This window comes from Indicator indicator, chromosome 24 (genome assembly GCF_027791375.1).
Source record: "Indicator indicator isolate 239-I01 chromosome 24, UM_Iind_1.1, whole genome shotgun sequence".
Lineage (NCBI taxonomy): Eukaryota > Metazoa > Chordata > Aves > Piciformes > Indicatoridae > Indicator > Indicator indicator.
Window position 1 is genome coordinate 16581437 of NC_072033.1, and position 24579 is coordinate 16606015.

The following is a 24579-nucleotide window of genomic DNA, read 5'->3' on the forward strand; positions in this document are numbered from 1 at the left end:
GGGTTGTGTTTGTCCCAGGGGAGGGGACAGCAGATGTGCTCCAGAGGGAGGTGCTGAGACAGATGCCAGCAAGGTGAGGGGGATGAAGGTGGCTGCAGCTGGCTTAGGGATGAGCAAGCAGCTAACCCTCATCTGGACACTAAAGTGAGCCTCTGAGCAGCCTGATCTAGTTGGAGATGTCCCTGCTGCCTGCAGGGGGTTGGGCAAGATGAGTCTGAGGCTCCCTTCCAACCTGATGCATTGTGATTCTGTGGCATGGTGACCTGGGAACAAGAACTCTGCAGTGCTGCTCCCTTTCCACCTCCTTGCTGGTTCCTGGGTCTCTTGGCTTTCCTTCTTGGCTGTGCCCAGCTCAGATTTGTGATGCTGATGGGAAACCAAATGTCTGACTACTGGGTGCTGTCCTACCCTGGAAGGAGGTGCTGGGCCACTGATGATCAAGAGACAAGCTTGCACCATAGAATCATAGAATAGAATCATATAATCAGTCAGGGTTGGAAGGGACCACAAGGATCATCCAGTTCCAACCCCCCTGCCATGGGCAGGGACACTTCACACTACATCAGGCTGGCCAGAGCCTCATCCAGCCTGGCCTTAAACAACTCCAGGGATGGGGCCTCAACCACCTCCCTGGACAACCCATTCCAGGCTCTCACCACTCTCATGGGGAAGAACTTCTTCCTCATGTCCAGCCTGAATCTCCCCACTTCCAGCTTTGCTCCCAGGCTCTGTGACATGGATCTCCTGACTGCCTCTGCACAGACAGACTCTATTCCACCCCAAAGCACTGCCCTGGAAGGAGGTGCTGGACACCAATGATCAAAGATGGGCTTGCACCATAGCTCCCAGGCTCTCTCATAGGTCTCCTGACTGGCTGTGCACAGACAGAGCCTCTCCCCACCCAAAGCACTCCATGATTCCACCACTCTGTACCATGTTTGGGGAGCAGATGCAGAGATGCTGCCTGGAGCAGCCCTAATGTGCAGAGTGGCAGTGCCAGCTCTGAAGTTGTCCTCCTCTGCAGTGGGAGGGGGTGGTCGTTAGCTCTGATTAGAACATTTGTGATTCCAAGGAGGCCTTTCATTTCCAGCCTGGCTTCTCTTCTGCATATTTGATGCTTTTCTCCAACAGGGAGAGTGCAAAGATGTTAGAATAATGTTGCCCCAAGGTTCCTCTGCTGATGACAGGAATTAGCACTGCCTGAGCCCGGCAGGACTTAACAAAGGTACAAACCAATTAAGCCTTGATTAACAATCAAGTGTTTCCATAATTACAGATGCAGAGGCTGTGATACTGTTTACTGCCTGTTCTACAACAGCAGAAATCCAGTTGCAGGATTAGTTCCCTTCCAAAAGCCTCACTGGTGACACATGGGAAAGCAGTGATGGTGCTGCTGGCTCCTCAGCAGCCCCAGGTGAGGCCAGCCCTGCAGTGTGGTGTGGAAACCTGGGCCCCATCAGGGTGGGGAGCTCCAGTAATGCACTTTGGGGAGATGATTTGGCACCTGGAGGTGGAAATAAAAGCATTGAAAGATGCTTTCCCAGACAGCAAACACAGCATTAAACCATCTTGAGAAAAGATCCACCTCAGTGTCTGTAAAGTGCAGAGTAACAGAAAGATCAGATTTGGAAGGGACCTCTGGAGCTCATCCAGTCCAATCCCCTGCTCCAGCAGGGCTCCCACAGCAGCTTGCCCAGGAGCACAATGGCCAGGGGGGCTTGGAAGCTCTGCAGAGAAGGAGACTCCACAATCTCTCTGGGCAGCCTGCTCCAGGGCTCTGCACCCTCACAGCAAAGAATTTTCTCCTGAGGCTCATGTGAAAGATGAGTTGGTTTTGCATGGGGACACAGCTCCCTGAACAGAGGAGGATCTAACTTCACTTTCTACCTCCAATGACTTCCAACAGAGGGCTTTGGAATAAAGTAAGAGTGAGGCAACTCGATTAGGGCAGCAGGGTAGAGAAATTCAAAGGTGTAGAAAAAGAGCAGCATTTTTGACTGTGAAGAAGCAACTGTGGAGCTTGGCTCTGCACAGTGCTGGGTGCTCTTTGCTGCCCAGAAGGTGAGGGTGGACTGGATCCATGGATCATCAACTCCTCAGTCTGTAAAGATCTCTCAAAGGTGTAGAGGAGGAAGCTGGGATAAATCACAAACAGTTTAACTGCTGCACCCCTGGGGACTAAAACTGATCTTCTTTCCTCTCTTGCCAGTGCGAAGTGGTTGAGCAGATTTTCCTAAGGCTGAAGCTTCAGCCCAGCTGGGTTGTGTCCAGGGATTGGTGAATCCCATGGGATGAAGGGGGGGTCAGCAGCTCATAGGGGCTGTGCCACTCCTGGGTCTTGTCTCCAAGCTCCTGAGGTGGTTGGTAGGTTATTTCTAAGCACTCAGAAATCAGTGAGTGATTTGTTGTTACTGGGAGATGCTGATTCAGATTCCAGAGGGGATTCATTAGCTGAAATGGCTTCACTGTAAGGGAGCTGCTGACAGCCTGCTGGGGACAATGCTTCTGGCTTTGGAGGGGTGTCTGGTGGCCTTGGGAGCAGGAAAGAGCCCCACATAGAAGCATTCTGCTAGCAGTGGGCATCTTGCCAGTGTTCTCCCCTTGACACCTTACCGTGAGAGGGGCTGGAAGGGACCTCTCAAGATCCTAGACTGGAGATGAGGAAGAAATTCTTTCCAGTGAGGGTGGGGAGACACTGGCACAGGCTGCCAGGGAGGCTGAGGCTGCCCCCTCCCTGGAGGTGTTCCAGGCCAGGCTGGATGTGGTCTTGAGCAGCCTGATGTGCTGGGAGGTGTCCCTGCCCATGGCAGGGGGTTGGAGCTGGCTGAGCTTGAGGGTCCCTTCCAGCCCATTCTGTGCTCATCCAGTCCTGCCCCCACCAGAGCAGGCTCACCCAGAGTGTTGCCCAGGACAGCATCCAGGTGGGTTTGGGATGACTCCAGAGATAGAGACTCCCACATCTCTTGGGGCAGCCTGCTCCAGAGCTCTACCACACTCAAAGTAAAGAAGTTCCTCCTTAGATGGAGCCTCCTCTGTTCAAGTTTGTGCACATCTGGGTTACCCCAGCTGGCCCTGGGGGAGGAATACTCTCTGCAAAGGGGATGTTTGCCTTTCACAGGTTGGCCCTTTGCACACCATGCTTTTTCCCCAGTGTCACCACAGGGCTGTGGACCAATTCTTGCAGGAGGTGGCACTGGAACAGGCTGCCCAGGGAGGTGGTGGAGTCCTCATCCCTAGAGGTGCTCAAGAAATGTGTGGCCATGGCACTTGGGGACATGGTTTGGTGGCCATGGTGGGGTTGGGTTGATGGTTGGACTCAATGATCTCAGAGAGCCTTTCCAACCTGAATAATTATCTGGTTCAGTTCTATGGCACCAGCAGTCAGAAACCAGCTCTTGTGTGTTTGGGATAGTCCAGGAGGACAGGAAGCCAGATGGAGTAATGTGCAGGCAGAGTGGCTAAAACCCTGCTGGGCCTCCTGCTGGAGGAGGTAACTGCAGGAGCAAATTAGGCACTTGGTGTTGCTGCCAGCTGCTCAGGGCTTCTGCATGGCCAAGGTGGCAGAGCTCATTTCCAGCCCTGCTGGGATGGAGAGAGCTGTAAATTACAGAGAGTGGGAAATGTCACAGTGGAGAGATGAAGACAGTGGGAAGGGAAAAGAAAAGAACAAATAAAATCAAAATAGTTTTCCTTCCTTGAATGATTCCCAGGGCTATGAGAGACCTAGTTCTGAGCTGGGGAAGGTTCAGTCTTCTTCCTTGTGTCTCACAAGTGGCACAAAGACCCTGAGCATTCTTATTGCTGAGGTACACTTCAGAAAGGAGACAAAAAAAACCCCACAAAACCAAAAACCCACCCACCCAACCACAAAAACCCCCACAGCACCCCCAAATCCACCCCCACCCTGTGCCTTTATTTTCTCCTTTCCAGTTCCTTCCTGCTGGCCACCCAGGTCCCTTTGCGCCATGGGCTCAGCACTCAGCCACTGCTGCTCTGCCCACAGCTCATTCCCAGAAAGCTTCCAGGAGGAACAAGGTGATGGGAATTGGGGCTGGGAACAGGGGACAGCAGGGCAGAGGGAATGTGGTGGGAACTGGGGCTGGGAACAGGGGACAGCAGGGCAGAAGGAATGTGGAGGGAATTGGGGCTGGGAACAGGGGACAGCAGGGCAGAGGGAATGTGGTGGGAATTGGGGCTGGGAACAGGGGACAGCAGGGCAGAAGGAATGTGGAGGGAATTGGGGCTGGGAACAGGGGACAGCAGGGCAGAGGGAATGTGGAGGGGATTGGAGCTGGGACCTGCAGGGAGGCTCAGCTCTGCTGGGTGTTTGCATCACTTCTCTCTCCCTTATCGATTCCCTTGTGTCTAATAATAGAGTTTGAGCTTGCAGTGCATGGTGAGTGTTAGTGCAGCTTCATCCTCTGGCCAAATACCTGTTTTGGTGAAATTTTAAGGGATTTAATACCTGGAGATTCAGAGAGACATAGGATTTGAGTCTGTGAACCTCCAGTGGATTCAATTAGAATTGGAAATTCACTGGAGGTTGTGGATCTTGTTGGGACTGGGGCTGATAATTCACTACATGAGATGGAGCTACTGAGAGCACAGAGCAGGCTGCCCAGCTGCCAGCCCACTGCCCTGTGCAGACTCTCCCCTCTGATGTCCATGGTGCAGCCAGAATGGGTATTGAGAGCTGCAGGATGTGAGCTGAGGTCAGGAAGTTGCCTCTGTCTCCAGGGCATGGAATTGTTGCACCTCAAATCCTGGGGACAGCTTTGGGTCCCTCACTCCAAGAAGGTCATTGAGGGGTTGGAGAAAGTTCAGAGGAAGGCAATGAAGCTGGGGAAGGGTCTGGAGAACAGGGCTGGGGAGGAGCAGCTGAGGGAGCTGGGGGTGTTCAGCCTGGAGAAAAGGAAGCTGAGGGGAGACCTTCTGGCTCTCTACAGCTCCCTGAGAGGAGGCAGGAGCCAGGTGGGGATTGGTCTTCTCTCCCAAGAAACAAGAGACAGGACAGGAGGAAATGACCTCAATTTGTGCCAGGGCAGGTTTAGGTTGGACATGAGAAACAATTTCTTCCCCTTGAGGACTGTCAAGGCCTGGAGCAGATTCTCTTCCAGGAGCAACTGAAATGAAAAGCTGGATGGGAAGGGAAAGCTTCCCCAGCAACTCCACACCAAACCAACCACCAGGCTGCTGGTCAGCATCTGCCAGCCTGGTGAGATGCTCTGGTTCACCCCAGTGGCTCCACCATGGCCACATCCAAGGACACTTCTATTTGACCCTCCAGCACTTTGTCTCTTTCTCTCTTCTGCAGCCAGCTGAGCTATTTGCTGGGGAGAGATCTGTGATGTTTAAAAACCCCACAGAGTGGATGTGCTCTAGAGCAGGCAGTGGGGAATGTGAGAGGCAGCTCTGAAGTGCCCACCTCTGAGTGCCTGCAGCATGGACCCCAGCTGCTGAGGGCTGGCACCTCCTGGGGACACAGCTGTGGTTAGTGCTGGGGGGAGTGGAAGGTTTCTGTTTATCTTTGGGTTTGCTGTTTGGAAAGGAAGGCAGAAGAAATGCCAGGCAACAAAGCTGCTACTTCTCTGCCTGTTGTGTGCTGCAGAGAAGGTTTGTGACTGATCAGTCACAAAGCAGCTGGAACTGAGGACATGTGAGTAGTGGATTCTCCTCCTGCCTTTCTGGGGGGCTCCACAAAGAGGGATCAAGTGCTCATTTCATTTGGGGGACACTTACAAGGACAGAGCTGCTTACATTTAGGTTCAGATGTGAAAGAATAACTTCAGCAAGGACACAGCTTCAAAAGGCCACCATCTTCTCTTGGATGAAGAGAGGCAAAGAGCCGTGGGGCTGAGAGCCTGGAGAGGAGCAGCCCCAGAGGGGATCTGAGCAATGCTTAGCAAGAGCTAAAGGAGCTGTGGGGAGCAAGAGGCTGGGGCCAGGAAAGGGGCAACAGGGACAAAGTGGAACCCAGGAGGTTTCATGAAGATAAACTTGTTTGTTGTGAGGGTGCAGAGCCCTGGAGCAGGCTGCCCAGAGAGGTTGTGGAGTCTCCTCTGGAGAGCTTCCAACCCTCCCTGGCCATTGTGCTCCTGGACAAGCTGCTGTGGGAGCCCTGCTGGAGCAGGGGTTGGACTGGGTGAGCTCCAGAGGTCCCTTCCAACCTCCACCTTGCTGGCCACAGGTTTCTTGAACACCTCCAGGGTGGTGACTCCACCACCTCCCTGGGCAGCTCTTCCAATCCCTAACCACTCTTGCAGCAAAGAATTTTTCCTAACCCTCAGCTTAACCCTCCCCTGGCTCAGTTTTAGGCCATTTCCTCCTGTCCTCTCACTTGACACTGGGGAGAAGAGACCAAACCCCGCCTGGCTCCAACCTTTTTTCAGGGAGTTGTAGGGAGTGAGAAGGACTCCCCTCAGCCTCCACTCCTTAAGAGGCTGAAAATATCCAAGGAGCTTTAAATGTGAAGGCTCCTGTAAGGTTTTCCTCTCTCCTGGCATAAGAAAAGGTCTTGGGAACATTCTTTGCTTTGCTTGCTTTCTGCCTGTTGTGTTGTTTAATCTCTCCCTTGCTCGGTGGAGAACTTCAGTGCTGAAAGGAAATGAGATCTCTGCTGTGTGGTTATTGCTCTCTGCTTAGATAAATAACTTTGTGCTGGAGTCAGGGCACTGCTCCCTGGGTGTTACCTCCCAGACATGAGGCTCTGGGGAAGTGTGGCTCTAGCAGGAGGGAAGTGCTTGAGATGTTGCAGAAAAATTTTTAAATCCCAGGTTCCCAGAATGCCTCATATTGGAAGGGAGCCTCAAAGGGCATCTTGTCCAAGCCCCTGCAGGCAGCAGGGACTCCTCCAGCAGGGGCAGGTTGCTCTGGTTCCCATCGAGTTTGACCTTGAATGTTTTGAGGGATGGGGACTGCACCACCTCTCTGAGCAGCCTGTTCCAGGTGAGGGGAACCTGAAAATCAGGGAATCACCTGCCTGGGTGTGGCAGTTTGGGCTGGGTGCCCCCTGCCACTGCTGCATGAGATACACCTCTGGTGTCCCAGGTACCAACCCAATAGGGGTGGACACAGGAAACGGCGTATTTCTACCCATAAATCCTGCGCCCTATAAAGCCATCTGCAGAGTCATCCTCTTCCTCTTTCTTCCCTCTCTGCTCCCATGGGAGATGTCCTCTCTTATCGGGTAATGCCGGGGGGGTATCTCAGGCTTCTTAGGCCTGACTAGGCCTAATGCCAGGAGGAGAATGGAGGGGGGGGCAGTCTCAGACCTGGCCAGCCTGAGACTTGCCTAGCAGTGGGAGGAGGGGGGGGGGGGGGAAGGAAGAGCCCTGAGGGATTGGGTAGACTCTCAGGTGGGAGGAGGGAAGGATTGGGAAACCTCTGGGTACTGTGTGGGGGACTCTGTATGCTTTGGGATGTTCTTTTCCACTATGCTTTGTAGTTTGTAGTTTTTCTGTATTTTCACCAATCGCTTTTTTTCCACTTAAACTTTCCATCAGTCTCCAATCCGTTTGCGTGTGTCATTCTTTTGTCCCTTTCGGGGCAAGAGGTGTTCTGGCTGGCCTCAAACCAGCACAGATTTTTGGTAGCAGAGGATGGTTCCTGCAGAACTCTGCAAATTGGTTTGGAGAAGTGCAGGGGTGGAAAAGTTAAAATGGTATCTGGGCGTTGTTGGTTTTTGGTGCCTGGGCTCAAGGCTTTGTGCTGGCGCGATCGTGTGAGTGTTTTATGGGTTCCGAGGGGACGCCCTGCTGCATGGCGGTGGCGTAGAATCCCGTCTGCCCTTCCAAGCGGCAGCGGTGATTTTGTAGCCATTTGCTTCAGGGGGAAAGCTTAAGAATGCGGTGCCTGTCCCTTTCCCTTTTGTTCCCCGCGGCGCCAGCAGTGAGCAGAGCAGCGCGGAGCTGAGGAGGGGGGAGGGACAGTCAGAAGCAGACCAGGGTCGGCTTGTCCCGCGGCGGTGGGGGCTGGCCGCAGCGGGAGGTGAGCAGTGGCTCCAGTTCAAAGGCTGCTTCCTAGGACCCAGGGAGCGAGAGTAGCTTTGGCTGGAAAAGCCGCTCGTGTGGCCCGAGGGGTGGCAGCGGTTTTGATCTGTACCGCGGCTGCAGAGGTGACGGCGACTCTGTCGTTCCGTATATCGGGCAATGGCCGCTGTTATCTCTCTCCTGATTTTCGGACGTGTTCCGAAAATGGCGCCTAGCACCTGGCTCCGCCTCTCTTCTCGGTGGGTTGCAGTGCAGCCACTCCCTCTCCGGGGAGGGCTGTGTAGCCGGATGCCTCCATGCCTTGGCATGCGTACGCTCAGGGGGAGCGGTGTGCCTGTGCACGGTGTGCATCCGTATTAGCTTGGGGCCGTGGCTGGAAGCGGTCAGCACTGGGCTTGGGAAAGGTCCGTGCAGCTTTGGAAAAAAAAAAAAAAATCTCAGCGTGCTGTTGCCTGCAAGGGGTGGAAGGAGTCAAGTCGAGGAGCCTGATTGTTCTGACTCGATTGCCCCAAGGGGTGGAGACATGCCGCTTGAGTGGATGGAGATTGATGTTTGATTGAGAAATTGTGAGGTTGTTTCCAGGTGGCCAGGATGTCCATCGGATCCATGAAGAGTTCACCGTGCAGAAGAATGAACTCTGCGTCGCTGGGAGGTTCCACAGGATGAGGGAGAAGAGCTGGAATGAACTGTGACCTGAGCCCGAGGGACAGACCTTTCGGAAGGACGCCCAGATGAGGACCTGGACTTTGCCAGACATGTCATCTAAGAACTGTCTCTGATTTGATGATATATTTTGGGTGCAGGAATTACGGGTATGAAATAAGGGGTGGAATGTGGCAGTTTAGGCTGGGTGCCCCCTGCCACTGCTGCATGAGATACACCTCTGGTGTCCCAGGTACCCACCCAATAGGGGTGGACACAGGAAACGGCGTATTTCTACCCATAAATCCTGCGCCCTATAAAGCCATCTGCAGAGTCATCCTCTTCCTCTTTCTTCCCTCTCTGCTCCCATGGGAGATGTCCTCTCTTATCGGGTAATGCCGGGGGGGTATCTCAGGCCTCTTAGGCCTGACTAGGCCTAATGCCAGGAGGAGAATGGCGGGGGGAGCAGTCTCAGACCTGGCCAGCCTGAGACTTGCCTAGCAGTTGAAGGGGGGTGGGGGAAGGAAGAGCCCTGAGAGATTGGGTAGACTCTCAGGTGGGAGGAGGGAAGGATTGGGAAACCTCTGGGTACTGTGTGGGGGACTTTGTATGCTTTGGGATGTTCTTTTCCACTATGCTTTGTAGTTTGTAGTTTTTCTGTATTTTCACCAATCACTTTTTTTCCACTTAAACTTTCCATCAGTCTCCAATCCGTTTGCGTGTGTCATTCTTTTGTCCCTTTCGGGGCAAGAGGTGTTCTGGCTGGCCTCAAACCAGCACACTAGGAAGGAGATTCCATCTCCAGGAGCAGGGTTTGCTTTTACCTGTAGTTCTGTGAGAGGTTTTTGCTTGGAGAAGTCACAAATGAGCCTGGAGGAGGAGGCTCATCCCAGGAGGTGAGGGAGGAATCCTTTGCCCTAAGAGATGCTGGGCTCTGCTCTTCCATCTGCAGAGATCAAACCACTGTCACTGCAGGCGGCACTGGGGGTGACTCCTGCTGGAAGTCCTCTGCAGCCAGTAATTAAAACCCCATCAAGGTTTCTCATCATGACAGATAACAATTTGCTAACACAAAAGGTATTTTGACCAAACCAAACCTCAAGCCTCTTCTAGACCTTCTTGCTGGACAGGAATGTGGTGGTTGCCTAGGAACCAGCAATCAGAGCCTGATTACACCCAGTATGGGCTGAGAAAGGGCATTCTCATCACTCTCATCGTTTGTGGCTTACAGCAGCTTCCAAAGGGGAAAAACTCTGCTTGGAGTTGTCTGGAGGCTAAATTATGGAAAGAAAAGCTAAAATATGGGCAGAAGGAAGGTTGGAAATTTTCAGGTAGTAGTCATCATGTGGACAAACCTCTGGATTTCATCATTAGGAGGATGTTGGCTTTGCATTAAGGACCTTGCAGGTTCAAGAGTCAGAGCAGATATTTAAAAAGAGGGCAAAGCCAGCAATTTGGAGAAGGAACCAGACAGCAGATGATAGGGATCAGGAATGATGAAGCTTAGCCAGCTGATGAGGGCCATTTATCAAAAGAGCTATCAAGAGTAAGGGCAAAATCCTTGAAATTATAGCCCATAAAGCCCCCTGGTGGTGGGCTCCTCTCTGGCTGAGGTGGTTCAATCAGCACAGGACTATCTGGGTCAGTATTTCTGTGTGGCATTTGGAAAGACAAACTGCTGTGCTTTGTCTTCCTGATGGCAGAGCAAAGCTTTTTCCTCCTTCCATCTCTAATCAGCAAGATCATAAATGATAGCTGTGTGTCAGGGATTCCACTTAGAAATCAGTGTCCTTACAGCTTGTCTCAGAAGAGTCTCAGAAGAGCTGGCACAGAAGATTGAGGTCTGCAGATGCTCAGTTGTAATCAATGACAGAAAAGCTGGGGAGTGTTGGTCTGGCTTGCTGAGAGGCTGTGGTGGTGTCCCAAAGAACCACAGGCTGGGGATCCTGGACAGGGTTAGGAGGATAAAATCCTGGACACTAGGAAGAAATTATTTGCAGTGGCACTGGCAGAGGCTGCCCAGGGAGGTTGTGGCTGCCCCCTGCCTGGAGGTATTCAAGGCCAGGCTGGATGAAGCCTTGAGCAAGCTGGGCTGGTGCGAGGTGTCCCTGCCTGTGGTAGAGGGGTTGGAACTGGATGATCTTGGAGGTCCCTTCCAACCCAGCCCATTCTGTGAATCTATGACAAAATGAGGGTGGAGGTGAAAGGGAATTGAAATGCTGAAGAACTGAAGACTGGGAATCCAAGCAGTGGGTTTGTGGAACGCTGAGCTTTAGAAGCTCATGGATTCATCTGCTTGGTCATGGGCTCTAGGGAGCTCAGACACAGTTTCACATAAAAGGGTGGTGGGAGCAGGCAGCAGGGAGGGCTGGGGGGTCCTTGTTCCATGGCAGGAGCATCCTTGCTCCATGGCAGGAGCTTTGCTGGGGTTCTGGGAGTGATGGCACGGCACAGGCTTTCTTCAAGTCCAGCAGAGGCCTTTCCAGGGCATGCACAGGGCTGTTGGAGGGTCTGTGTCCAGAGGTACCTCCCTTGGGCTGCCCTGAGTAGCACTGCAGACAGTCTCCTCCAAACGCAGGGAACAGAATCATCACCATTCAGGCTTCCCAGAGGTGCTGAAGGCTTCATGTAACCAAAGGATCAGCTGAAGCTGTTGTGGGTCTGGTAGGTCAGGAGGTCATAGAATCACAGAATGCTTTGGGTCAGAAGGGGCCTCCAAAGCTCATCCCCCACAGGGACTTCTGCAACTAGGGCAGGTTGCTCAGAGTCCTGAACAACCTGACCTGGAATGGTTCCAGGGGTGGAGCTTCTACCACCTCTAGTCTGGACTTGAATCAGGGCTGGGAAACCCCTGCCAGGTTCAGAGGGATGTGGTGTTTGCCCAAACCTCACTCTCCCCCCAGCATCACCCTGGCTGTCAGCAATAACCCACAAGCAAGCCATGAAGCCCAAGGAGAAAGACAAATTCACCCCAAAGCAGGACCAAAGCTCTGAATTCTTCTCATGCCTCTAGTCCAGTTGTGACACCCACTTGGAAGGACACCACACTGCTGTGGGGGAGGCACCAGGAGAGCACAGGCAGAGCATCTGGGTGTTGCTAGGTGACTGCTACCTCCAGGACATGATCCCCCAATCCCACCTGCTCCCAGGATGAGTAATGCATCTCCTTTGCATCCCCTAGATACAAACCCTGGCACTTAGGTCTTGCTCCTTGAGTCATTTCCCCTGGGAGCAGTGGGCTGTGTGGGTGGTCAGGCTCCTGTCACCCTGGAGATGCTCAGCCCTGAGAGCAAAGCCCTCCTGCTGGGCTGGGGAGGGCTTCAGGAAGCATCCCAGTCACCTGCCACTCCATGGTTCCATGCTGGAGAGCTGCTCTTGGCACACAAGCACAGCAACAGCCACAAAATGATGAGCCTGTTGGCCAGCACTCTCTGGCTGACCATCAAAGACTTTCTCTGAACTGTTTTGGGTTTGCCCTTGTCCTAGAGCCTAGAGAAGCCTTTGACATCCCAACTGAGGAGAGCAAGATCTGGGGGCATGGCAAAATGATCTGTTCCAGTCACAACCAGCGCTGGGACCTGGGAAAAGTTTGTGACAGATTTGTGGAGTTCAAGGTTTTAAAGGAATATCTCAGGTTAAAGCCAGGTCATGTGGCATCAAAGAGCTGTCTGCCTTCCTTCCCTCCCTCCCTCTGGTTGCACAGGTGAGACATGACTCAGCTTGAATGCTGCTCTGGCAGGGATCCAGTGGTATTAGGGGGAATCAATGATCAACCCTTTTAAGGTCACTTCTTCCAAGAGGACAAACAGGAGAGGTTTTAGTAGCCACTGACTTTAATGCCTGAGTGCTCTCTCTGGAGAACATGCTGCTAAATTAAGGGCAGCCTGGTTTAGTGCCTTCTCTGGCCAAGCTGGAAAAATGAGGAACCAGCATGTCCTTTACCATGAGGGCAGTGGAATTCTGGAACAGGTTGCCCAGGGAGGCAGTTGCAGTTCCATCCCTGGAGATGTTCAGGGTGAGGCTTGGCAGGGCTCTGGGCAACCTGATCTGGTGGAGGATGTCCCTGCTTGCTGCAGAGGGGGTTGGACTGGATGAGCTTTGGGGCTTCAGGACCATTCTATGACTGTCCTGTTTCTTTCACCAGCCACCAGGAGGTTTTGGAAGCTCTTGGTGAGCTGTTGATGTGATCTGTGCAGAGGGCACAGCCTCACACAGATAACAAGCCCCAAGGCAGCTCATCTGCCTTTGATTTGAGGCTTTTCTCCAAGCAGGGAGGGTAAATTGTAGGCAAAAAAAGAGAAATAATTTCCTGTCAAGGATCTAATGATGCTTCATCTTCCTGCAACCTTTCAGATAAACAGGGTGGAACCAGTGCAGTATCTTTGATAGGAAAGCTCTGAAAGTGTGCAGTGAGCATAATGAAGCCAAATTGTTCTGTTGTTTTGTCTCAGAGAACAAAGACTGCATGAGGAGGCAAAAAGAAGATGGGCCAGGAGAGTACAGCTGTGCTCTCCAAGTGGGTCAGCCCTAGGGACAGCAGCTGGCCTCAGACGTGGGAGCCAAGGAAAACTGAGGAGCTGTGTTTGTGCAGCTGCACCTTCCCTTCCAAGGATGAAATCCTCCAAACGACCCAGCTAAATATTCAGCCCTGAAGCATGGTCTGAAGAACAACCTTGAGACATGTGCAGTGGCGTTGCTGGGAGGGTTCCAAACCCTCTTCTCCAAGAAGAGAACAGGAGGCTGCCACTCAGAGCTGAGCCAGATTCACTTCCACACAACAGACAAACCCAGGAGTCAACCAGGAGAGGCAAGAGGGAGATTCAGACTGGAGGGAAGGGAGAAATGTTTGACCCAAGGGTGGGGAGAGCCTGGCCCAGGCTGCCCAGAGAGGTGGGAGCTGCCCCCTCCCTGGCACCACTGCAGGTCAGGTTGTTTGTGGCTCTGAGCAGCCTACTCTGGTTGGGAATGTCCCTTCTGGCTGCAGGGGGCTGGACTGGATGAGTTTGAAAGGTCCCAACCCAAACCAGGGTGGGATTCTCTGATTCCAGGATGGCTTTCTCTGATTCCAGGATGGCTGAGTGCAGAGGGCAGAAGCTGGGTGCCATGCTGGGTGTGTTTGTGGCCGTGTTGGCAGGACTCCTGTCCCCAGCAGCACAGTCTGTGGCTCCAGCCCCAGCACCTCCCAGCTCCGCGCTGGCTCTCCGCAGCCCTGGGCTGTGTCACACAGAGTGCTGCCCGAGCAGGCAGCTGCCAGCTCAGCTCCTCAAGGGCTGGAAGCACAGAGCTCCCTCCCAGCTTTGGAGAGCTTCACCTGCCTCAGACAATTCCCTGCTTGGGTTTTGCTGGGGTTTGTTGTTCAGAAGCAACAACCAACAACCTCCAGCTAATCAGGCAATGGTTCATCAGCACTCTCCTGGAGGAGGGCAGCTGCACCTGCTGCCTCTGAGAAGGAAAGCAAGGAGCTAGCTTGCTTCCTTCCTTTTCCCTTTCCCTTTCTCCTTTGCTTTTCCCTTCTTTATTTTCTCTTCTCCTTCTTTCCCCTCCTTTTCCCTTTCCCTCCTTCCTTTTTTCCTAGAAATGCATTTCCAGTGGTGCCAGCTGCTTGCCAGAGGTGACATTGCCACAGCTGAGCTACCCAGTGTCATGGGAGGATGCTGGAGAGGACTTCAATGGTTTCTCTTTCCCATTTCTTTTGTTTATCTTCCACGTGGGTCACCATGTCTCCTACTCAGGCTTTGGCTCTCTTTTCATCTGGGGCTTTCCAGAAGGTGCTAGTGGCACATCTTGTTTCTGGGAAAAATGCCATGCAAGGGTGGCTGAAACTGCAGGAAAACTGGAGTGGAATTTCTCTAGGATTGAGGGGGATCAGGAAGGTGGCTTTGAAGATGAGGTCATTGTCCTGGCTGGGTCCACGTGGTGCTTTCAGGGAGATCAGTGCACATCAATGAACCTTTGAGGAAGGAAAATAAAAGGAACCAAAACCTTGACAGAAATACACGTCAAGTAAAACTTCTAAGGCTGGAACATCTCCATGCTGGAAATAAAGACATCCTACAGACTTCTGAACTACCCGAGGTTGCTGTTTTATGTGGAGGGCACCTGAAGACAGTAGTGAACTTCCTTGGCAGACAATGGATGGGATTGGTGCAGGAGAAGCAATGAGGGATGCAGACACTGCAACATCTTCTCTGCAGATCCATCAGATCCAGCAGTGTGCCTGTAGAGTCTTGGAGTCATGGAATTGGGTTGGGTGGAAGAAACCTTTAGGATCATCCTGTCCAAGTCTTACCCCAAGTCTTACACTGTCAGGTCATCACCAAACCATGACCCTCAGCACCACATCTCCAGGGCTTTGAAACCCCTCCAGGGATGAGGATTTCACCACTGCCCTGGCAGCCTCAGCCAGCCCTTGATAACCTTCAAGGGGAAGAAATTGTTCCTCATGTCCAACCTAAACCTCCCCTGAGGCAACTTCAGGCTGTTTCCTCTTGTCCTGTTGCTTACTCCTTGGGAGAAGAGCCCAACCCCCACCTGGCTCCAGCTTCCTTTCAGGGAGCTGTAGAGAGCCAGAAGGTCTCCCCTCAGCCTCCTTCTCTCCAGGCTGAACACCCCCAGCTCCCTCAGCTGCTCCTCCCCAGCCCTGTTCTCCAGACCCTTCACCAGCTTCGTTGTCCTTCTCCAGACCTGCTCCAGCCCCTCAGTTTCCTTCTTGCAGTGAGTGGCCCAGGATTCAAGGTGTGGCCTCCCCAGTGCTGAGTGCAGGAGGACGATCCCTGCCCTGCTGGCTGTACTATTGCTGACCCAAGCCAGGATGCTGATGGCCACCTGGCAGGAGTTGGCTCATACCTGCATGTTCTGATCCATGTGTTGCAGCCTCCAGTTCCCAGTTTCCAGCCAGTGCTGCAAAAATAATACAAAGAAATGGGAGTTGTGGAGCCACTGCCCAGTTTGTGATGTCCTCTTCTGTGGCTCTCCTAAGAGCCTAGGTCCCCATGGTAAGTGGGACAGGACTGAAGGTGTCCAATTCTACCCTTGAAATACCAAAGATTTGTTGTTTCTCCTCCTGCTGCTGAAGTTTGGCAACACTTGGAAACGCCACCGCCTGTCAGGAAGCTCTTTTGCATTCCCCATCCCCTGGGATGGAGGCTGCCTATCAAGTGTCTCTTCTTCAGACTTTAATGTTTGTGATTTGATTTTCAGATCGAGTCTGAACAGAATTAGCACAGCTCACATGCCTCAGCTGGAGGGAGAAGCCGAGGAATGATCAAGGGAACAAAAGGAATTACCCCTCCCAGGCTCCATCAGCAGACCAAGCCTAGAAGGCAGAAGCCATAGGATGATGTTTTGCACATCACAGGGGATGACAGTGACAGAAGGAGGGTGGAATGTAGGGTACTGGGATGGGTTCTGGCCCGGTTTGAGGGAGGAATGTTGGCAGGGTACAGGTGCCACCACCTCAGCCAGGCTGTGCCTGTCCTTGGGGGCAGCTGGTGGGTGTCAGCTGGTGTGGGAATGAGGAGGATCAGGAGGTGGTGGAGATCTGGATGGGGCAGGAGCTGAACAGGTGTGTGCTGTGGCTGCTGGAGGTGGGAGGTGAGCAGGGGCTTGTGATGCCCCCTGGTGGTAGGGTGCTGGAGGGGGAGGGAGCAGCACTTGTTGGCAACAGCAAGGGCCTCTGCTGGCATTTAGTGGTGACATCTCCATTTCTCCTTCTTCTCTTTATCTAATAAATACCAGCTCTCCCAGGCAGAGAGCTCAGCTGAAACATTTAGATACAGAATTAAGTCAGGCTCTGATGGAAAAGCACAACCCAGAGAGCTGCCTCTGCAGCATTGCTCACCCTGCTGATGTTCAAGCTTCAAGGGAAGACCATCAAGATGATTTGCAAGGGAGACTTGCAGATCCATGATGGATGCCTTGGACAAGAAGTAGCCTTCTCTCCTTGCTCTGGACAGGGTCATCCACACACACTGAAAGGTAGCAAGGTGCTGAGCATGACTCTCCTCTCCCAGCACAGCTGCTTCCCACACTCCAGCACCTGCAGACCATGCCAGGGGACAGGTGGGGTCTGACACACACCAGCAATGTCAAAGTGAGGTCAGCAAAGAGCAGCTTTGGGGCTTTGCAAGGGAGAAGGTCAGCTCAAGGGGAGCTGAGCCCTCACTGACCTTCCACTAGAGCAATGCTCCTGCTGCCTCCTGGGTGTCCTTGCTCCATCCTAGGCGTGAGGAAGCTCGTGTGGATTGATTGGGATTGAAAAGCTGAGCAGACAGGGAGAGCAAAGCCATATGCTGTGTGTCATCATTTGTAACCCACACTTCCTAAAGCCCCCTCCAAGCTCACACTGTTTTGTTTTCTTCTTTCTCACTTCAGAGTTTTATGGAAGGAAAGTAAGAGCTTAATAGGAGGCGGCTGGGATGAGCTCCTTGTTTTCAGCTTCAGCATCATCTGCTGGTTCCAATGGGATTTGCAAACCTGGGAAAGAGCTCAGGAAGTGCCAAGGAGCCTGGTTTGCATTTTAATGGATGGGTGGGAGCTGCTCTGCCTGAAGGCTTAAAGGAAGAACAGGAGGGCAAGGGGGAAGTTTGTTAAATCATTGATATTTTCCTGCCTACTCTGAGATTCAGGAGGAGGAGAAGATAAAAAGCATCCTTGGGCCAAACTGAAGAGCCAGCCTCAGTGGCTGCAGCACCAAACTGCTTTACTAACTCCTTTATGGTTAGTGGAAGCTATTCCATGCTTGGTTGCTCTCGGCAGCCTGACCCAGTTGAGGATACCCCTGCTTACCCCTGAGGGAGTTGGACTGGATGAGCTTGTGAGGTCCCTCCCAACCCAGACCATTCTATGATTCTACTGCAAAACCTATTCCATCCTCTCTAGGAGATCAGAGCCTGCATGAAAGCACAAAATCCACCCTCCAAAAGTATAAATTACCCCTGGAGCGATATTTAAAATGGTATTTCCCTGCTTCTCCCCTTTCCCTGTCCTCAGCCCTCCTTCAGGTTATCATGAAGCCCATTGATAGCACCAGGTGATGCTCCACCTTGTAGGGTGGTCTCATGCAGAGATTTCAGCTAAGCTTTATAATTTGGGGATCTTTTGGGGGTTTTGATCTCAAGAACAGAGTTCTTGAAAACTTAAGAGAGTTTTGTTTTTTTTTTTTTGCTTTTGAATCTGTCTTCTCCCCCTGGTTTGACCTTCAAGGCCAGGTGGGAGCTGAGGCCTTGAACAACCTGGTCTAGTGGAAGGTGTCCCTGCCCATGGTGGGGCTTTGGAACTAGATGATCTTTAAGGTTCCTTCCAGTCCAAACCATTCTGTGATCCAATGGGGACCTCACCCAACTGCACTAAAGCTCAGCCATGGGGAAACCTTGGGAAGAACCTTGCAGGAACCTCTGTATGGAGCAGACAGTGCTGGGGGAATCCTGCTGTGTGAATGTGCAGTTCAGTGCTAGGTTAATGGTTGGGGTTGGTCATCTGGGAGACCTTCTCCAACCTTCAGGATTCTCTGATTCTATGCAGTGAAAGCTCAGGCAGCACATGGAGGCTGATGCAGAAGTATGGAACAGAGGCTGTCAGGACAGTGAGGAGAAATTGCCCTCAGGATTGCCCCTGACCTCTGCAGCATTTTTATTGTGTTAGAAGTAGAAAGCCTCAGTCCCACCCCAGAGGGGATAGGTGCAAGCTTTCAGCAGATGTAGTAAGAGTTTACACACACAGTAAGAATCAATAAGACTTGTGGCAGAGGTGTCCCAAAGTCTCACTTAGAGATAAACTCAGTGAGACCCCAGAGGAATGAGGTGTGCAATGCTGTTCTGAAGTTCTCTGTGCAGCTCTGTCACTACTTCCTCACCCCAAAGTGTGGAGGTTTGGTGCTCAGGGTTGGCAAACACTTAAACAACAGCCCCAGAGATGCTCCTTTTTTGTTTCTGAGAGTCCAGCAGTGACAACTGTGCTTGGGTGGCTACATCTCAAGGACCTTCCCCACAACTTTTCACATTCAGGAGAGGAACTTGTGGTAGGTTGTGTGTTTCCCAAGGACTTTTCACACCATTTTTCACCTTCAAAAGTTTGGCTCTGTCACACACATTCACTCCCAGCATTGGTGCTTTTGCTGAACCAGGTCTGAAAACCTCCCCCAGTTCCCAAGCACCATTTGGCTTGGGTGCACCAAGACTGGCTGAGGCTGGAAGAGCCAGTGGAGAGAACCAGCCCCAGGTGACACCCATGGTGGTGCAGGTGATGTGGGTTAGGTGGATGAGGGATAAAAGGGCTGTGTGTGGCTAGAGAAGGAGGTTTGGTGGTGTGGAAGATGAGGAGTGTGTGGAAGCTGATCAGGCCTGGTGGGACCAAGCAGCTTCTGGGTAAGGCTTTGGCTTGGGGCAAGGTTGGAGAGGCTCTTCATGGGGTTGAATATCATTTTTGTAGGGCAGTGGTGCAATTTCCCTTGCTGGGAGTAAGACCTGAGCAGCCCAGGATGGTGGATAGTCCCATGGCCCCCAGTGCTCTTCTACACAGTGCATGCTCGTGGTGCTGTGGGCAGGCATGGCTGGGCACAACCACTGGCATCTCTGTGGCACAGATTTTTGAGGTGTTCTCCTGTTCTGCCAAACCTTCAGGGCCTGGTTTTTGGCTGCTGTGAAGCAGCACAGCTTTGCTGGAGCCAGTTGATCCCAGCAGGGCTGCTGGTCTCAATCCCTGTATGGCTGTGGGGAGCCAGGGTGTGTGCAGAGCTCTTCTGGCATGGCCCTTTGCATGGCATCTCCAGAACAAGTGAGACAGCTGCATAAGTAGCATCTGTGAGGAGGTGTCCTGAAGCTTGGTGTAATGAGACAAGAGGCAATGGATTGAAGCTTGAGGAGAGCAGATTGAGACTGGAAATTAGGAAGAATCTCTTTCCAGTGAGGGTAGTGAGACTCTGGCAGAGGCTGCCCAGGGAGGCTGTGGCTGCCGCCTGCCTGGAGGTGCTCAAGGCCAGGCTGGATGAGGCCTTGAGCAAGCTCGGCTGGTGGGAGGTGTCCCTGCCCTTGGCACAGGGGTGGAACTGGATGAGTGGTTGGCCATTGGAATATGCTGCCCAGGGCGGTGGTGGAGTCACCATCCCTGGAGGTGTTCAAGAGGGGATTGGACGTGGCACTTGGTGCCATGGTTTAGATAGTCATGAGGTTTAGGGTGACAGGTTGGACTCGATGATCTTTGAGGTCTCTTCCAACCTTCTTGATTCTTGATCTTGGAGGTCCCTTCCAACCCAACCCATTCCATGAGTCTGTGGTCTGCTGCTTGCTGCATGTGATTTGCATCCATCTCCTCCACCCAGCCTGGGGGCTCCTCTTAGTTGGGGATTTGTTGGGCTGGAGCCTTTCCAGGGCAGCTCTTCAAGCCTTTCATGGGAAGATGTTTCCTTCCACTTGAATTGTCAGTAGACATCCATGGCTTCCCCTTGCTAGCAAAGGAAAAGCTTCTGAGACTGGGATTGGGTGAGTCAAAGCTGTGAAAACAACCTGCCCCAAAGCAAGGGACCAGGCATTAGCTGCTACTGATCCAAGCAGCAGTGAGATCTTGCATGACACCTCTGGGGAAAACCAGCTCTGAGGGGAGCAGCAGCAAATGGCTGCTGAAAATCTTGGTGCTAGACCTTTTTGCGGTGAATTTGTTGCTCTTGGAGCTGTTGGGCTGCAGCACAGAGGTGATGAGCAGGTCCTTGCTTTTAAAAACTGCTGTGAAAATCACTATCTGAGCACTGAGATGTTTTGCCTCCCCAAGGGATAAGAGGTTAAAGTGCTGGGATGGAGCTTGGAGGATCTGAATTCAGCATCTGCTGCTGTTCCTTACTGAGTACCTACACGAGGCAATTTCTTTCCCTGCATCAGACACCCTTCTTGTCAGCATCTGGGCTAGGGGGGGCTTTGAGCAACCTGGAGGTGTCCCTGCCCATGGTAGGGGGGTTGGAAATAGATGATCTTTAAGATTCCTTCCAACCCAAACCATTCTATGACCCCCAGATACTGAGCCCTGGCTCCTAAAATAGTGGAGAAAAAAATAAATCAGTGTTCTGGGTGAGGTGGTAGCAGAGGGCAGGAGGGTTTCTGTCATGCAGGAGGGAAGGGATTGGCTCACTTGAAGCCTGAAGGGTTTGAGATCCAAGAGAAGAGTAGACTGTTGCAGGGAGGACCTGCAAGGACCAGCCACTGGAAAATTGTAAAGAATGATGGCAAACAAGAAAATATCAGGGAAGTGGGGAGCGTTGTGTGCCCCTTTATCCTACTGGAGCTTGAGGGATTTTTGGCTCCAAATTAATTTCTAGGAATAAATTTCCCTCACCCTCAGAGGCTGGGCTGTGAGTGTAGCTAATTAGCTTCTGGCATGTGGTTGGCAGGTGCCCATCATCCCAGGAGTGATGGCTGCAGTTTTGAACCTTTCCTTTTTTCCCAGCACATTTTACATCTCCCCAGCCCTCCTTCTCCTCCTCTCCAGCCCAGGTGCTTGTTTCCTGCGGGAGAAATGATTTCACGTCTTGCAAAATTAATTCTCTGCTCCTGATGGCCTTGATTAAGCAGATTGGCAAAGTGTGCTCAAGGTGGCAAAGCAGCTCTGGCACACTGATGGATTCACTCCTGAAAGGGAAGGCACAAAACCTGTGGGCTGCTGCTACAGTGCAGGTGGCTGAGAGGGCTGTTTTCTGCCAAAGAAGCAAAAATTCTCCACTTTTAGCAACAGTGTCTGTAAAACTAACCTGGATATGGTACCTTTAGGGTTGGAGAAGGCTTCCAAGGCCATGAGGTCCAGCTGAAGTGATGGCAGACACAATTATTGGTGTTGAACTAGAGTAACTTGAACTAGAGTAACTTAAACTAGAGGTTTGTTCCTCCACAACTGGATGGTCCAGCAGGTGGGAGATGGATGTGCTGTGAATAGGTGGAGGAAGCTCAGGGTCCTGCCTGTGCCAAAACACAGCCAACAGCTGAGCAGAGAACCACCATGCTGCAGTAAACTTAAGCTCAGTGTGTGGTGTGTCACCTGCTGCCTCCCTGAGTGCTCTCTGGCAGCCAGCACTGCAGGAAGGGTTGCTGGTTTTGTTTGTTCTTTCTTGGCTTTGTTTATTTGGCTGTCTGTATTGGAACCTTCAAGCAGCAAGAGTTGATTTATTTTTCCAAGAAATAGGTTGGGAGAGGTCATTTTGGGTCGTGCCCATGGAGTTTGGGAGACCTTCCTTCTCATCCTGGGTGTCTAGATCCCAAACGATACAGGGAAGACTTCCAATAAGGAAGAAATCTGGTGAGTCTCCTGCTCTTGAGATGACTTCCAGCCCTCTCTTCATCCTAGTGATCCTGAGAGGATCAGAAAGTAAGACACCAAGAAATGTTCTGGAAGGACAGATGTCATGGCTGAGGTAGGATTGGTGTGGAGCAGCAGTGCTGAGACTGAAGGTCATGACCATCCTGGACTTCTTCCTGTGAAGCAAAATCCCTTGAGATGGGCAAGAACTGTGTGGCCATTGCACTTCAGGACATGGTTATGGTCGTGGTGGCCTTGGGTTGAAGGTTGGATTCACTGATCTGGAAGGTCTCTTCCAAGTGAAGCAATTCTGTGCTTCTGTAAGATGTGAGCTGGTGGAGGATGGGAAGTTTGGGGAGATATTTTGTAATCCTAGACACAAAGTCCTGGCTTCAGTGGCTGAAGAATGCAATTGTGATGCCCTTGCACAGCAGCCGTTCCCAAACCCTAGGCTGTGTGGAGTCAAGACAGGCACCACCAGAAAACAAATAGGTGACCATGGTGTGTCTGCAGTTCTTGGGGTGGCAGCCAGCAGAGAAAGCAGAGCTGAATCTACAACCACTTTTCCTGTGGACTCCTGGGCTGTCCAGCTGGGCTGCCTCCTGCTGATTTACTGCTGTCCTTCCTTCAGCCTTTGAAAATCAATCCCTTCACAATTAAAGTGATGTCTAGTCCAGTATTTATTTCACACTCAGTAATGGACTAACAAAAACCTTCTTCCAGCTCTGAGGCTGTATTTCATGAGAGGGCTACGTCACTGAATCCCAGCATGGTGGAGGTTGGAAGTGACCTCTGGGGGTCATCCAGTCCAAACCCCTGCTCCAGCAGGGCAGCCACAGCAGCTGGCCTAGAAGCACAATGGCCAGGGGGGGGGTTGGAAATCCAGAGGAAGAGACTCCACAGCCTCTCTGGGCAGTCTGCACCAGGGCTCTGCACCCTCACACCAAAGAATTTTCTCCTCCTGCTCAGATGGAACCTCCTGGGTTCCACTTTGTGCCCATTGCCCCTTGTCTTGTTCCTGGGCGCCACTGAGACATCTGCCCCCAGCCTCTTGCCCCCCACAGCTCCTTTAGCTCTTGCTGAGCATTGCTCAGATCCCCTCTGGGGCTGCTCTTCTCCAGGCTCTCAGCCTTTGCTCCTCACAGGGATGCTCCAGGCCCCTCAGCAGCTTTGTATCCCTTTCCCCTAGTATCAGGTGATAGAATGTGAGGACACGGCCTGAAATTGTGCCAGGAAAGGTTTAGGTTGGACACGAGGACAAATTTCTTTCCTACAGCAGTGGTCAGGCTCTGCAACAGGCTGTCCAGGGAGGTGGTGGAGTCACCATCTCTGGAGGGGTTCAAGAAACCTGTGGCCATGGCACTCTGGGACATGGATTAATGGTCATGGTGGTCTTAGGTTGAAGGTTGGACTCAGTGATCATAAGAGATCTGTTCCAACCCAAACGTTCTATGATTCTATGACAGCTAAGTGCAGGGTTACAGAAATGCCCTTTAGCAAATGCCACTGGAAGAATACTAAATATTTGCACTTTTCTCTCCCCTCAGCTCTTTCTCCTCCTTGCATCTCATGCCAGTTTCTAGGTCAGATTCCCCAGTTCTCTTCCCCTGCAACACGCTGCTGGTGCAGAGGAAGAATTCACTTCCCGAAACCCCAGCTCCCCAGTTCCCACATCCTTCCCTTCCATTTTCCCAGCATCTCTGACTGGGAGCCCACCCCAGGTAAGCTGCAAGACCACTCCTCAGCTGGGGGGCTGCGGCAGGGTTTGGTGGCTGGAGGAGTTCTGCTGGACCCCTTCTGCTTGATCCGGGGTGGGATGGAGGTGCTGGACCCCTCTTGCCGTTCCAGGGGTGGGGGAACATGGTGATGCTGGACCCCTCCTTCTCATTCCGGTGGTGGGGAACCGTGATGCTGGACATCCCCCCCTCCCCCCCCTTCTCCGAGTGTGGGATGGGAGGGGGATGGTGATGCTGGACCCCCTCCCCCTCTCCTTGCTGCGGGGGTGGGTCGGGGTTGGCTGCCTGGGGGCACCCTGCCTGTGAGCTCGCAGCTTTGGGCTCGCTTTCCCTTTCGTGTTTCGTTATTTATTGTTTTATTCCCCCCTCTTCTTTTCCTCCTTTCCCCCTCTCCCCTCCCGCTTTCCTCTTACGCAGTGGGAGAAGACAAGCAGCCGGGGCTGGCTCTGCCCAGCCACCGTCCTTCCTCCCTCCTCCTTCCTCCTCCCTCTCCCCACATCCCTCCCTTTTCCTTAAAAACGTGGGCTCCGGGGTGCAGCCCCCTGCGCTGGCAGCATCCCTGCCTGCCAGGAGCAGCCTTTCGCCCCCCTCCGTCCGCCGCCCCGATCCCCTGGCTGTGCCCGGAGCCCGTTTCTGTCCTTTCCACCCCCACTACTCCCGGCCCGGGGGTGTCTGGATGCGGCCAAGGGGTGTGCAGCCTGGTCCGGAGCTGCGTTAGAACGGACCCCCCACCCCTCAGGTAAGCAGCTTATTGTCAACTTTGGGCTTTTGCTCCTCTTTTCGTCAGGGCTGGGGAGGGGGTGGTCGTGCCCCAGGAGCAGGACGAGCCCCCAGCCCCAGCGGAAGGCTGCGGTGGTGCTCGGAGGGCACTGGGAGGTGGTGGGGGAAGCTGCATGTGAGGAATCACCGACCTGCAGGTAGGAGCATCCAAGGCTTGG